The sequence below is a fragment of the Bombus terrestris genome, chromosome 10 (assembly GCF_910591885.1).
Source record: "Bombus terrestris chromosome 10, iyBomTerr1.2, whole genome shotgun sequence".
Classification (NCBI taxonomy): Eukaryota; Metazoa; Arthropoda; class Insecta; order Hymenoptera; family Apidae; genus Bombus; species Bombus terrestris.
Genome location: NC_063278.1, coordinates 11,183,849 through 11,200,835, shown reverse-complemented (window position 1 = coordinate 11,200,835; position 16,987 = coordinate 11,183,849). Strand labels below are relative to the sequence as shown.

The window sequence follows — 16,987 nt, the reverse complement described above, 5'->3', positions numbered from 1 at the left end:
GGTCGCGTCACTGATTGGTCAATTGGTCCCTGATGTTAAAGTTGTTCAGGTAAAAGTCAGGTAACAGGTGATTGTCGTCGTGCCATCTAGCGAAGTTAATATTGAAACTTTTTAGAAGACATCTAGGTCCTTTCTTTAAAATGTGTAATTATAAAGATGTGCAGAATAATTGAGAAATTATAACAGCTAATCTTATTGAATTTTCGTTAATTAAACACTAATTTAATCATTTTTATTAGACAATCTTCTATTAAACATTATATTTTATTATGTATTTATTTCGATAACAGTGTAAAAATAATATCTCTTATAATTAAATGTTTACATCAGAAAACTAAAAAGTCATAGAAGAAATTAAATGAGATTTTAATTTTTTAAAAATATATGTACAAACAATAAAATGTATGTACATAATACTAACTATGTTAAATGACAATTTTAAACATGAAAATTAACATTTAAGTAGTGCAATAATTTAACGAAGAATGATTGTTTCATTATATAGTAAACATTTTTATTATGCATTCTTGTACATTATTAGATAAGTACGAGAAATACAACTTCACAAAATTAATTGGATAAGATATGATAGAAGCATAAAATTATTTTACTACTTAAATACCCTCTTGTTTATATTATGTATGTATCAGTAACAAATGTAATAATAGATCAAGGACAGAATAAATTTGACAGCATCATGGAATTTTGTGTGTTCTGAAATATCGATCGTGCAAAAATTACAGGTTTTGTTATGCCATCTATGATTTAGAGCGGTTAATGGAATCATATTACATCTAACCGCCAAAGTTAATAAAATCAACACAAGTAAATTCACCTTTTCTGTTCATAACAGCCATATATACTATTAAAATGACTTAAATTAATTTATTTATTAAATAACTGATAATAATATAATACGTACCTGAATCATCTGCGCTCTGGTGGCAGAAATAGGAATTAAAAATTGAAATTACATCATTTCGCGCGGTGTCATATTGAAAGGTGGAAGCAACCGCAGAGTTTGTTATAAGTGTGAAAAATTTAATACACATCGACATGTCATTACTTCAAAACGGTGAGAAACTTAATTTAAATCGTTTTGTATTCACAGTTATTAACATATTAAGGACGAATTATATTTGTGAGAATTCTTGTGTTTATTCCGATGTTTGAGCTCGATCACGAAAATTTTCATATTTTCATCGTTGTCTTTTAGAAAAGAGCAGTTTATTTGTATCCTGAGTAAGAAAAACGATTAATCCGCAATGTGTTAACATAATTTATAGTGATTTATCGTATTTCCATGTAAACAGACGAATATCGAAATAAATGTAAAAAAAATCACACAATATCCGGGTACTAATAGAACATGATACGTTCTTGAACCAAGTGCACCCTGATAGTAAATTTTAAGATTAAAATTTGAAATTACATCATTTAGCGCGGCGTCATATTAAGAAAAGGAAGCAACTGTAGAGAGTTCGTCATAAATATGGAAAATTTAATATATGACACCAAAGTATTGCTTCAAAATAGTGACGATCTTAATTTGATTAACTATATTCGTAATCTCATACAATTTATTACGATTTATCGCTTTTCGTACTAGAATAAAAGAAATGTACTCGTCGTTGAAATGAATTAAGACTTCTGTTTTAAGCATGTAAGAATATTTGCATATTCTTATACATATTTTGCTGTAATTATTATCTATTCATTAAAAAATAAAGCCTGGTTTTAAATTTATATATTAGAATTCCAATTTTTATAGAAATTAGAATTTATTGCAATCAGAATTTTCTTGCTATTAAAGTTCTAAGTTTTCGTAGAATTTCATATTTTATTATCTCAAATTCTTCGAACAATTTCTGAGAACAAATTATAATCATTCAATTTTTGTTAAAGGAATGTCACTCTTTCCTTTCTTTTTCGAGGATCGGAAAGGACCTAATGGTGCTTTAAAAGTAAAAAATGTGAGTATCTTATATTGTACTTCATTTAATTCTATTCCTTGTGTTTTACAATAATTATTATTAATTAAAAAGTAGAATCTGGTTGAAAATTTGATAAGTGTAAACCTTCATTCTTGAATTGAATATTATTATTAAAATTTTCTATTTAGTGGAGATCAGCCTTTTATTATTTCAAACTTTCAAAATAATTAGTACTGTTATTGAGAATAATTATATTTTATGCTTTATTAGGTCTCTTCCAGTCTTCACTTCTTCTATTGATGATCTATCGATGATTTCGGTTTGATGATGGCTTGATGGTATTTTCCCTTGAAGCACAACAATATCATTGACAACGCTCTTCGCATTTAATTGTGAGTCACATGTATTTTTGTTCCTCTGGTTACTCAACCATGTCATAGGATGAAAGGTCCAAATCGATACGGGTAACTGGCCCGGCAAATTTGCCATAGAAAAGGGCAACTACTAATGGCTTTCTATCTTTTGGACCATCCAGAGAATAGGAAGTCATTCTCGTTACTACTTTGCCATTATCCTTGCTTTTAGTATTTGTAGTTGTAGTATTCTTTTTTTTTTTTTTTTGCCGATATACTATATGTCGTCCTCCCATTACATTGGGCAAGTTACGGTCTTTTTATTAGTGTTGCGAGAAATTAATTACAGCTTGAATTAGAGTTCTGATAAAATGATATCTTAGTGCTACGAAAAAATGATTTTCGTATATATTTTAGTGTTGCGAATTATGACATCGCGATTGTCTTTAGCAACTTTGTTTATGAATTGTCAGAATTTTGTAGAGAATTAATACATGTTGAAGTTTCTCTTGCTTCTTTTAGTTTTAGAAACGCTAACGTTTTATTAATTTCATAGTATTGCGGTTTTTAGTAGTACAATATTTGAATTAGCTTTTTCTTCGTATATGGATAGTAATTTTATTTTTATTTTAAGAATTAATGTTGCGTCCTTCCACTGCGATTGTTTTAATCAGTTTTCTAGTTAGAGTTGCGTTGATGAACGTTCGCATTTTCTAAAATAGTGTTGTGCCTATATCATGCCCAATCTTTTTCCACTGAACTGTGGAAGCACGCTCCAACTCCTAGATCATCTGATGTATTTCACCAACAGTATGTCATCATGCTCAATATCACACTAATATGGTGGTATAAGATATTATCCATAAACATTTCAAAAGTTAGCATTATATTTCTTGAAGTTTAGCCTACAATATATTAAATTCTACATTTAATTATGTGCTAGCATGAATGTAGAAGTATTCGTATTGTAATTGTATTCTTCACAATTTTGTAATAAAATTTAATTTTAATTCCATCCATAGCTAATGTCGTAATTTTCTTTAAGAATCATTAAAAATATAATTAGATACCACCCGTGCGTTTATACTTTTAACAGAAGAAGATATTTTCGTAGTTAGTGGTTTCGTTTTCGTTTGAGTTAAAATTAAACTGCAGCTGAAAATTGAATTGAATGTAAATAATTTCTGTGCTCCTCGCAGCAAATTTCAGAGGGCGCAAGAAACATCCCGATCTTGTTCGAAGTCGGTATTCCAGAACGTGAGACACAAAGTCCCATTTAATGTTACGTCTATCCAATCCTTAGTCAATGACATAACAACACTTCTGACTTTTTGCACGATCGGTATTTCAGAACATATGACACAAAGTCCCATATGGGTCTCAAACACCTTATGCACACCTATCTACCACTATACATCCGTATCTTATTTATGCTTTGATTTCGATAAGGTTAATGAAATTAATATCATAGATTCCTCATTGATATTTAATCTGTATTAATATTATTAATATTCTTTATATTCAGTAGAATGTTGTTATTTTGACATAAGTATTTTTATAACGATCTAAATTTTTGATGTTAAAGCATTAACAAGTATTTGAATTCAACATAAGGAAGGCAAATTAAAAATAGTTTTAATACATATTACATTGCATTGTACAGTACGTTGAAATGAGTTAGTCTTGAAGTTAACTTTTCGATAAAATATCATTATCCTTGGTATTCTTTCGTCATATGAGCGGCAAGTAGGAAAAGATTTTTATCTAGTTTGTATATGATATCGCGAGGATTCTTATCAGATAACGCAATTTATATTTAGGCTTGCAGTGGAACACGCGTATTTGATGAAAAAAGTGCTAAACTACAGCGTTTCTTAAAATAGCGTTTGTATCATTGGTAACAAATTCATGTTAACCAAAATAATAAATATCGTGACTAATCGAGGATCAATTTCAATTTGTGTCTTTCGAGTGGTTGAATGGTTGAATTTTGCACTTTTGTCTGGGAATGGATTACTTACAAACACCTGGCCTCAGACAGTGGTCACAGATACGGTGGATCACTTTACAATAGAACTGTATAATACTGCTTGTATTTTTTACGGATGGATATGTTAGAATGTTTATTCGCAAATCATCGTTTCCAGCGCGGGTATCGCTGAAGCTAATGTTCTCGTTAGTTAACAATATCCATAATTTTAAAGCTTAATCTAACGTGACAAGTTTCACCAAGGGTTCCGTTTAACGTCAGATCAATTTCAATTCAACTGTCATTATAGATTCTTTTCAAACCCTGCTTCTCCCTGAATATCGCTACAAAGTAGGCCAACATACATTTCCTGTAATCGTATACGATAAACAATATATCCTATAACTCTATATTATTACAGCACAACGTTAATTTAAATTAACTTGATCGGTAAACGTATCGAGGAGTAAATATGTAATCGTTTTAACCGACTAATTTCGGCTTGATTTAGTTTAGGTTAATGATTAAATGGAGAATACCTGCTATAAATAATTTACATATGTCACGTGAATGTCTTGCATTTGAAGTAAATATGTAAATAAAATATATGAAACATGAAGAAAAAAATATTCAAAGAAATTTTTTATAGTTTTTTTAATCTTCTAAATATATAAAGTTAACTGATTGGCGATTGCAGTAAAATTTTTGTGTTTATTCCATTGAAAGAACGATTAAGTGCAAAGAATAGCAAGAAAAAACAAGATACGACGATACATTTTACTGATCATACTATATTAATTGGTGACATGATTCATTTACCATTCGTGGAAGATTATCTCTTCTTCGCAACCACATCTCTGTTTCGTACCACTTGTATTGCTCTTTAAAGACTGTATTATTTCTGATGATTTGGGATGGCTTTCATCAATGTTTTGGTCTACTTATTGTTTATATTATTTTAATAATGATTTTAATAAATAAAAACGTTTTTTCCCGTATTATAATATTAAAATTCTTGTCTGTACACATAATTAAGTTCCAACATTAAACCTTTTCTCATACTTGTCTTCTGTTTTCATTGTTTAGAGTTCTGAGAGTATCTTGTGGACACACACAATACCTTTAGTTATAATACACTTGATATATAGATACTTATTTTTCCTTCTTCACTATAATGATATATTTTGTCATCAGTAAACTTCCACGCAATTTTTCAATCTAATATCATCATTTTTCCAAATATTTGAATTATATTGTTACACTGTTCGTATCACAGTCATCTGAGAACATTGTAATACAACAAAATTTAGAGAACAAAGCATTTGTTAAACAAAGTAAATATTAATATGTAAAAAAGTGTCGATAACTTTGGAGTAACCTTTAAGACGACTTTGGGCACTTTTTTTACTACTATCAAATATATCCTTTGAAACCATTTAAATCCCTCTTACAATTCGTTTTCTCTCATTAGATGACGGATGTTTATGTATCTAGCTTTATGAATATACACAACTCGAAAAATGGAACTGAATCAAAAGCTTGTTTTATTAAATAAATATTATAATGGTTATTTCATTTTCGATATACTATATATATTTGAATATTTCATGTAGCATTCTATACATATATGTGTTTATAAATATTTTATAGATACATAATCATCCACGGTCTATTTCTTATTTAGATGTTCGATTTAAGTGGACATTCTGTATTATTCATTACAACAAATACGACAATCTTAACTATATGCTTTTAATTTTATGCATTATATGCTATTCTAATTGTTTAACGAATTCTCAGATATTTGATTCCTGGAATCAAAAGACCTTACGATGTTGTACATTTGTAATGTAATTCTATACATTTAAAGTTACGTGTGGAGAATCAAATTACATTCAATATACGTTTAATATCAATTATTGTATGACGAAATGTCACGATGCACGAGAAAGTCAAGAAACAAATTTAATACCTTTTCGCTCTATGTTTCATGAATAGATTAAATAATTCAATTCGTACGACGGTTTATTGTAGAATATTTTGCGATTCAATACACAGAAGAATGGAAATGTTCTTATCGACTAAGGTCATGACTCATCGTGTTAAATATAGATACATATTTCCTAAGAGATTTATTGGGATGCTTTGCATCGAATCTACGGGGAAAAAATTCATAGCGGTTCCGCAGTCGGATATCTCAACTAATGTACTTTCCTACATACAACGTCAAGTGGATGCATTTTCGATTGATTAAGCCAGCTTGATTTCTTTCATTCATATAAATATCCTTTCGAATGCAAGAATGTTAAAAATCATGTAATGTATTCAAGTATATAGACAAAAAAAAAAAAATGCAAAAATCGAAAATATTGGTCACGTTTTTGCTCGAAACACTTCGTGGAAGCCAATTTTTTATCTTTTTAATTACGACGCATCCTATCAAAAATTTCGAAGAAGCTTGAGGATAATAATCCTATTAATATATCGTTATTGTAGAAATAAAAAGATGATCGTTCTAAAACTTCAATGCGAAATCTGTATTTTCCAACATTTTTAGAGTTTTTTATTTCGCATACTTGGAATTCGTATACTTTGGCCCCTACGATGTTCCCGAATTTTTTCAATATTTTTGCGTACCATTAAATAGGCAAAGTAAGGTAAAAACCGACAATCTTTGACCGACAGAATTTATTCTGTAATTATAGCTTTCCGATCGAAGTAGAAGCTTGAAAATTAGTGTATGTTTTCTTTTGATGAGTTATCGAACGGTATCACCAGGTAAAGTCATATTAAGGGTACTTTTGACCTATTACACTGTTGTTCATATATTTTTTAAGACATACAATCTCGAAATTTAGTGAAAATCATTCAAAAGTCCTTAGAAAACTATTTTCTAGTTTATGAATAAATAAGGTAAGTGATAGTAAAATTGTAAGTAATGGGCGTGTTTAAATTTGTGAGGAAAATGATTGCTAGTTATAGTGTTATGTCATATACATACCCTTTATTTTACGTCATTGAATCATAATCGTGGAAGGAATTGTAGTTCCAAGTTAACAAAGTACACCTTATTTATAATAGTTTAACGGGAACTTAACTTTCCTAAAAAACAGTGTTATTAAAAAATATTTATGTGATATCAAAAAATGCTTTATGTTGCTGTTTTGGGAGATTTGTATTTTAATTTCGATTAAAATTGTTTGAAAATATTTTTCACTGAAACTTGCGCTGTAATTAACCTGGTGGTTAAAGTTATAATTAAAGCACATTTTTTGAGTAGAACATTTGTAGTTCATTATCTCTTGATAAAATCAGTTATGCCCATCACAGTTAAATATACATGTAGGCAGTAAAAATTGAGATATATAAATTGCCTGCTAGGAATAAGGTAGAACGAAATGTATTTACTCTTGCAACAGAAAAATATTGTTTTCATTGCTGACAAATAAGAGTGCAAGGAAATATTATAGTTTCAATGATATAAATAGTTAACACAGTAAGATGATAACTAGGAATTGTTCGGCGTCGACGACGTGACAGACGGCAATGTCATTGCCAGAGGATTCGCTACGGCCGCGGCCGTTGAAACTCGTCGTGTCCGGGAAGTTGGTCCATTAGCTCTTAACATTCTCGCGTTAACGCCGTTTATTACGTGGGCGTAACGTAATACCTTCGCGTGGACCATTTTATCAGACGGCACATACTTCCAAGTATCTAAGTAGACGTTACGACATCAATTATTGGAATTGTCAGCAACCAAGTGATAAAACATGTAAAAGCTCACAACTTCAGATTCTGGATTTGTTTATCTGTTTATCTTATTTAATTGTAATTTGATATTAAAATCAATGTATAAAGTATATCCAAAAGAAATTTCTTCTTCAGAATTAAATTACTCGTTTCCTCATAATATATTATAAGGTGGCCAGCACGGTACTGATTGATTGTTTAAAATTTCGGGCTCAGGTCAAATAATGGTACCATCTTCGGGTGTGTTAGAAGGAGCTTCGAAGGCTTTTGCACCATTTAACTGTATTTTGTTCTGCACCTTAATCACGTCGCGACATCCAATAGAAGTAAGTAATAATTTATTTCTTTTTTTGGAGAATTCATTAAATCAAAATAATCATGGCCGTATAATAAAAAGTTCTAAAAAATATCTATACTGCCATACTTGTGAACACTTTGAATTATTGTATCATTGTACCATTGTATCTTCTATGTCTCTTTTGTATTATGGAAAAACAGATTAAAGTTATCTTTTTTCTTTTACGGGATATTAAATCTTTTTTATCAATTAGTGTTTGCTTTATTACGTGAAGCTTTATAATTAGTATTTCATGAAGAGCAGTTTTATAATTCTTTTCTTCTAGAATGTACATGTGTGAGCGAATTTACGGAAATGTGTAAAAACGTATGAAAATGAACATTTATGAGTTTTTTAGAAAATATACATTTTCCTCTTTTCTAGATTGTTATTTAATTTTAGTTTATCAATGTTTTATTCATTTTTATGACATACACTCTTAGAATGCGATACATTTTTTACAGAGATTCATTTTTCGTATTTTTTTTTTTTATAGTATTATTATAATTTTTCTGAATAAAATACATGGTTGTAGGGGGTAGGGTGTCATAAACATCTTTCATGTAAAATATATCTATCTAAATAGTTTATTTTAATATTAAATTTTCTGATTGTAGAAAACTGCAATTGCATTATTATTATAATTCTGTCTTCATTCATACAAGTAAAAGCAGTAAGCGATACACTTACAAATTTTCGGTTAGCAACACGATAAAATATGTCGCGCGAAATGTTTAAGGAGAAAGTCGAAATCCTTGAAATGTTTATACTAAGTGAAATACTCTTACCTGTATGACGCATACACGGAAGATTGTTGTTAAGTCAATAGTATTGTTTCTTATATTAAATACAATAATTCATATAGTCTAATTGTAAGTACAGATATTTAAACGAATATTTATATGAATAGTACAAATCCGGAAGTGAAAGTAATATAAATAATAAAAAGATGGAAATTGCCATGTTCTTGTTCCCAGTTAATGGTATGTCATTTTCTGAAATCTATTATTTTTGTTACTTTTGAAAATTATCTTCTATATTAATTTCATATAAAATAATTACATAACATACTTGTGATTTCTGATGCTTCAGGCCTCAATCGTTCAAAATTTATTTTGCAATGTTCACAAAACGTCGTCATCGATACGTTTGAAATTCGAAACATCACAAATATGTCATCTTATGAAAGCTTAAAATATAAAACTATATGTATATCAGTTTGTTTCGCATAAAGATATTTAAACTAATTACATAAAATAGAAAATAGTTTAATACGTAAGATATATAATTATTAGAATATACGATAAAAATAATATTCAAGAAACAAGTATATAATTAGTAAAATATGTGTGCAATAGAAATATGCAAAATATATACATATATTTATTTTTGTATGTGTAATAATAAATATGTATACATATATGTATACATATTATAAAAATTTATTTCACAAGGTAGATACAGCATCGAAAAACTCAAATAACAATATAATGAAAAGTATAACATTAACGAATCTTATTCTTCTATTTTTACATTGCTTTCTCTATCTCTCTTAATTCCTTACTAATTTTCCGTTTATCAGTTTCCCTTTTTTTATTATTACGGTACCTTTTAAAGCTTACAATTAGAGTTCTATCCAAGTTTCTTTTACTCACAGTGTCTGCGATACAGTGTTACGCAAGACATATCTATAACAACCGCCACGGACAACTAATGCAATTTCGACGATAGATTAGATTTCCCTTTGATTTGTCTTCTCTCGGCTCGAGGTTTGAAATATGCTATAGGAAAAGGCACGCTAATCTTTCCTATATTCGTAGCATGGCAACAAGATCAAGATACACTATTAATAAAATTTAGTTAACGTATCAACCTCCGACGTGATTCGCTGCTTTGGTTTCACTGGTTGCTTTTAATTGACCAGTCGTGTAATTAGATCTGTTGTTAAGGAATGTTTCGTACCGAAATGGCATATGTGTCTGTAATTGAAGAGTATAATTTCTGTTGACTGAACGCTGCATTATGTAAAAGTCGATTCGCATTCACAACGATAATTTAGATTAATAATGATTTGTGTACATGTGGTAATGTTTTTGTCATTAATCTTGACGTAAATGATACTCGCAATCAGTACGATGATGTATACAAGTAAGTAAGTTTAGATTACACCGTGCTTCGCGATTAAATATTAAGCAATTTTATAAGAGAAGAAGCTTGCAGTTTAATTTTAATTTAGAAGGTATCAGAAAGTAACAATTTAGATTTTATTTAAAAAACATTCTGTAGACGATGATATAAACTTACGAATTCACAGTAATAATTTTTTAATACAGTAATAATTGTTTACTACTAAACGATACCAATTTTTAATATAGTTGGCCATAATTAATTAGTATATGAATGCTGTAATAAATACAATCGTTTATATTTCTCGATAGTAAATATTAAAGAAATTTTAATTTATGTTGAATTAAAAATTTTTTGGACTTATGGTAGAAAGGCGGAAGCAGTTATTACAACATACATATTTATGTTTGCATATGTATATATTCAGAAGGTTGTCAAACCTAGTTAGAAGGAATATCGAATACTTCTGCACATCATTACACATCAAAAATAAAAAATGATTATGCATAAAAATTATTACTATCTTCTATTATATAATATAATTATTTAAAAATTCTTTTCACAGATATCTTTATTGGACAGTGATATCATTAATTGTGGGACTTCATTATTATAGAATTTCAATAAGAATGTCAAGAATGACTAATAGTAAGGAAGTATTGGTAGTACGTTATGTACGATACGTTATGTTACGTACGGTAGTACGATTGGAAAATAATAAAAGATAATTGATTTTGACTTCGCCTAAGCTGTGTAATAATCTAAAAACGTGGTTTGTCAGGTGAATGTTAGTTTCAAATAAATTGAGATATTTCTATATTATCTTCATCGTTCGAAAATAAATTATTCAAACATTATTATCATAATATGAATAATGTCCCAAATGTCCCAAATTTTTTATAAATGCAGCTTTTAGCAATATTCTTGAAATATTATCTTCATTTTTGTTATCACACCTTGATTCGTTAACGCTGTAAAGTATTTGAACATATCAAAATACATATTGATTTATGAATCACTAAGCCAAAAACGACGATATAACTCGATACAATTTTATGACACGTATATTCAGTAAAAATATATAGAGCAAAAATAATAATACACATACATAAAATAGGGAATTGCAAGCTTCGTAACAAAGAGAATCTCATTCATGAATTTTATTAAATGACTGTGTTGTAAGCATTTGCGTGTATAAAATTATACTTACTTAAACGATGATTGGATGAAAACAATCTACGATAAGCGTAATAGTATTGTATCATGTTATCATTTGTGTATTTCTACGAATTATAAATCCTCTATTGAATCATTACATTAGCTTGAATTTTACGTACAAAAATCTGCACTTAATCCAATTATTCTATTTACTGAGAAAACATGGGTCTCAACTAAATTGACCCTCTTGATGTTATAACACGCAACTTGGCTAAGAAACACCTACGATCAAAGAAAAGGAAACAAACGATTCTCGTACCAATTTAACATCATACATATATATACAATTTTACATAGTAATGAAAGAATTTGTATAGAAATTGTTGTAGGATTTCATTAAAATTTTATTAGTAGCTCCTCAATTCTTTGATTGAAATTACATTCTTCAATTCGTCGTTATTGGTTACCGTTCGTACTGCAAATATGTTGCTGCAAATTTTCTCGATTGCCTGGCAATATCGATATCGGGAGTAGGTAGGTGGATAAATACGAAATATTCTTGGAATCAGACAAGGCGACTTTTCATACGTTGGAGACTGATACATTTCTAAGAGACGCTATTCGCAAAGAAAAGTACATATCTTCATATAATATATGTTTCGTCATCTACATTTTCAGAGAACTGAATTATTTGAAAAATAATATTAATAATAATAATAAAAATAATAATAAAATAATAATAATTTAATATATCGTAGCATGTTTCATATTTCCAAATAATATATGGAAACTTTCATTGACTTTCTAAAAACGAATATATGTAGTTTTATACGTATGTAACAATTTACACCTATATTTGTATAATAGTTTTGAAACTCATTTGATATTTACAGAGCAAGCGTTTTTCATAGTATTTTCCGTATATTGTATAAACAGCTATTGATAAAACTTTAATTCAGGAATCAGTGAATCACTATATTCCGCGTTATCATTTATATTTACGCTGTGTAAAGTAAATTTCTTCGATCACCGTTGGATCTGTACTATTACACTTTAGTTACCACTTCTATTTATCAGAGAAAAATATGAATGAATAATAAAGTACTATGAAATACGGATTTCATCGATAGGAAATCAATTATAGTTATTACTAGAGAAGAAATTCTTGCTCATACTTTGAAGAGATAGGATGAAAAGATAGAAAAGAAAAAGAGAAAGAGAGATAGACAGATCGGTTATAATAAGATAGTGGCTTCTGATCAACGTCGGCGATGTCTTAAAGGTTGACCGGAAATTCGGAAGAGGTGGTCGGTTCTGGAGAATTAGCACTGACCTAGGGAAGGCCTCGAGGTCGTCGATGGCACACATTCCGAGTGCGCCTATATTAAGTTAACTGCTTCATAGCTGCCGATTGGACAGCCGGTTTGCCATTGCCAACATATAGGTATACGCAGGGCATAGGCAATGCCAATTGCACGCATCCGCAAATTTGCCACCAACTGGCACGCTTATGTTATAGAGTTACTATGGCTCTACCTAAGTGGTTCCTCTCTCTAAGACACTGTGTAAAGGTGTGCTCACAACGATTTCTTTATTTCGATTTCATTACGCTATAACACAGGAGGAACCTTTCACAATTACACGTCGCCTAAAATGTACAAGCTATGTCTGTATCCAGAAGTTCCAGCGACTTCATGTGAAAGAAGAAAATAAGAAAGCGGAAGAAACTTACATTTGTATTGTAGTTTCTCTTTTAACACGCTTTTAAATAAAAATGATATTTTTAAGGTCAGTTTGTTTTCAACGATGTGCAATTGTGAACGAAGTTAAGATCATGCTTAGTACATTTCATATATATCGATAACTGTAAAAGTAAAAGATATAGAAAAAGTAGGTTGATTTTAAATTTTATTTATGTAGTTTATTAGATTAAAAGACACAATTTAGTAGATGTTCTCTTAAAAAAAAAACTTCGTTATGGAAAAAATACTTTGCAAAGTCTACGTTATTAGTGTTAATCCGAAATATTTTGAAAACAGCAAAACGCTACAATAAATTATACCCGATATGTAATATAGTAAACTATAATCATTGCTAGTTCCCCTAACTTTGTCAAACTCATGCTCATTATCGTGTAATCGGTTGCATGTAGATTTAATGGGATTGTAAGTATTATAACTAACCCTTCTAAAAGTATGATTGTTCCACGCATTACGCGCTTAAACAGCTTACAAAAGTAATTTTTTTATGAGCTTTTTTAAGAAGAATAAGAATATCTTCTTTAGATATTGTTTATGTGTACCTACACTGCATTACTATATTTACTCTGATAAATAGGTATTATCTAAAATTAGAATAAAAAATAAATACAGTTATAAAATTTAATCTTTGAATTACAATATTCTGTTGTATAATTTGAAAAGATATTTCTATATTTTTCTTCTGTTTCTCCTTTTCCTCCGATACTCTGTCAATTAAATTAACAGGCAGATGTCAGTGAATATATACTTGCTGTATTCGTTTTCTCTTAACAGAAACCATAATTGATTATCTCGTGAGTCAAACGCAGGTTGCGATGCTAAAGGAAATGATATTATATCACGCTCGCACCTGTGTTACTGGTTGCTTTACATGCCAAGGTTGTAATGCAAAACGATATTAGTATTTGCATTAGTATTTGTATTATGACCAAATGTTTGTAATGTAAATTGTGAATCTTAAATAATAGGAATTCTGAAGTTGTGCAGTAATGAGATATTTAATTTCCTCAGTTGTCTATAAAAGAAATCTTACATTAGGACATCTACATATATGTATGTATACGCGATTTATACGATATTTGTAAGTTTTTTCCAAAGTAGTAAAAGTGTTACTAATATAGTAAACAGTATAAAACAAATAAAGATGGTTAGCTCGTTTTATACTGTTTTTTTTTATAATACTGATATATTTTATCAGTATCATTATTCTATGTAATAAAGATAATAAATTATAACATTTTAAAGGTAAATATATAATAATAAAAAAATATTTATATATATAATATCAAATAGTATTGACATAAAATGTATGAAATATATGTATATTAAATATTTAAAATATAAATACTTCAAGAAATGGATGTATGTATACATTTCACATGTGTGCACTGGAAAATAAACGTGGAAATTAAATAAATAAACTAAACAAACATTGATTGATAAGATATTTGATATCAGCGTGCAGGTGATAGTACTTTAGAAAATTTTGATTTTTCTTTTACGTTTCAGTATCAATAATAATAATAAAAAATAAGAGTAAACATTGGACGTGAAAACAATTCGTTAGTGATTCCTCACTTCGTAACGATGTTTGACTTGCAATAACGCCCTAATCGTTGATTTGTAATAACCGTATGCTTACCGGCAGTAAAGCAATAGACGTGTTAGGCGTTTAGGTCGACTCGATCCACTACTTGTTTCTCGACTCCGCTTCTCCGCTCGTAAGAATCTCTTTCTGGGTCAGAAAATATACGACGAGTGTCGGTCGATATGACTAACAATAAGTCATAGACCAGAAGCCACCTTGGAGAATTCTCTCTGCTGTGCCAGTGCTTGAGATGATGGAGACACGAATAAGTGATAATCGATAATCGAATATCCTAAGTTCGAATGCTCAGTCATTGCTAACCAAGACTACCGAGGATCGTGTGAAAAATTAACGTCTTTTCTATTTTTTGTCGTAAAATCGTTCTGTTACGATTCATTCGTTGCAAATTATGTTTTATGCACGAGCAGCTTATCTTTAGTGCGATCTTGGGTAGGATGTTATGAAGTTTGCCCGTGGATGATGCGAATCCTGCTAGGATGATTACTGTGCGACGTAAACTATTCTTTTTCATCGTATCTTAAAGTTCTGCTACGATTTCGGTGATTGTTTGGAATGTTATATTTTGCATCTGTAACTAATAATTAGAATAAACAATGTAATGACTGAATTAGAATAAAATATTTTGTACTCTACGTAGTTAAGAGTATATTACTGATTTCTTTAGCAAAAATAGATAAAATGATAAATAATTAATATTAATAGGTCATTATATTTGTTACTTTCATGAAATTTTTTTTAACACAATGAATTTATTTCTATATCTAAATTCTGCGTAAATTACGATATTATAAGTTTCACTCGCTGATATAAGAAATTACAGGTAATGGATTGCGTATAATAGATTAGATATAAATTTTTACTATTTTATTCACTCACACATTTGAAGACTTGTTATTTCACAGTTACAAAAATGTTGCTTGTTCATTTTACATTGCTGCAATTAACTTTATTTTCTTAGATTTTATTATGAATTTTAGCAAAATTAAAAAGATTGATACTACACATGTAAATGGATATCGAATTTCGTTATGCATTAGTTGCACGCGCTTTTGAGTACATTTTTGTATTTGTGCAGAAAATTTATTTAGAAATTTTATTTTATTAGGTTCAAATAGCTATTGTTTTCTTCAGCTGTTCTTCTTTAATAAAGTAGCTATGAACATACATGGCCTAAATAATTCATATATAGGAGGGTGTGTACAGATATATCTATATATCTAGCATTAATGTCAAATGTAATTGTACCGTTAGAATGTTATAATCACTATGATTTAGGGTTACGCAATTTCAATCTTGCAAATAGCGTGGGTTGCTAACAGTAACTGAATGATTAAAGGTGTTCCAGGTAATGGATTGATCAGAATTATTGTGAATCGTTACTTGCATCTATGTATATGCAGGATCTTCATACTTATCTTTTCCCGTTATTTGAAATTCCAAGATGAGGATTTGTAATTCGATATTATTCGATGTTTCTTTTATTTTCCCTTTATCTATAAATATCGGTTGAGTTAATACATCATATATTACATTTCACTCACGTTAAATCTTATTCCCATCATTTTTTACAATTACTAAATCAAGCAAACCTAACTTATTGCTTAAATTCTTTTTCCCCTGTTCCATTAATTACGAAGGTAAGTAAAATAATTTTATACAATAAGGTAGAGAGTTAAATAAAAAATAATAGTTTAATTGATCACATTGATTAAGTAAAAATTGGGATGTATCATATATTATATGTCGATTAATAGAAAAAAGATACAAGAACAGGGGAACATAATTTCACAGTTGTTTAGTAATTTCATCATACATATATAAAGGACAAACCTGGGAGATCGGCGTTCTTCAAAACGATTTCACCGGTTCCCCGAGACAGATCGCGCACACCTATCGCTACCAAGTGTGCATCGTGAATCGTGGTGGGGCCGCCGAGAGAGCAAGCGGAGAGTTGGTAGGCCTGCCCGCTGACTACGTTCTCTCGCTCATG

General features: G+C 29.5%; 2 long non-coding RNA genes across 3 annotated transcripts; one reads left to right on the top strand and one right to left on the bottom strand.

The window, feature by feature from the left end:
* The first annotated feature begins 898 nt into the window (after positions 1 to 898).
* On the top strand, positions 899 to 11,877 carry LOC125385882. Of its 2 annotated transcripts, XR_007225614.1 has the most exons (4): positions 899 to 1,075; positions 1,906 to 1,973; positions 2,205 to 2,326; positions 11,036 to 11,877. It is a non-coding gene; the product is annotated as an uncharacterized LOC125385882 (long non-coding RNA). The 2 variants fall into 2 exon arrangements; XR_007225613.1 differs by lacking the exons at positions 899 to 1,075; positions 1,906 to 1,973; positions 2,205 to 2,326 and adding exons at positions 7,264 to 8,028; positions 8,223 to 8,332.
* LOC125385881 lies at positions 11,877 to 16,966 on the bottom strand. Its single transcript, XR_007225612.1, has 3 exons — positions 16,828 to 16,966; positions 15,031 to 16,490; positions 11,877 to 14,403 (listed from the first exon to the last, which is right to left on the bottom strand). It is a non-coding gene; the product is annotated as an uncharacterized LOC125385881 (long non-coding RNA).
* Positions 16,967 to 16,987: the final 21 nt, after the last annotated feature.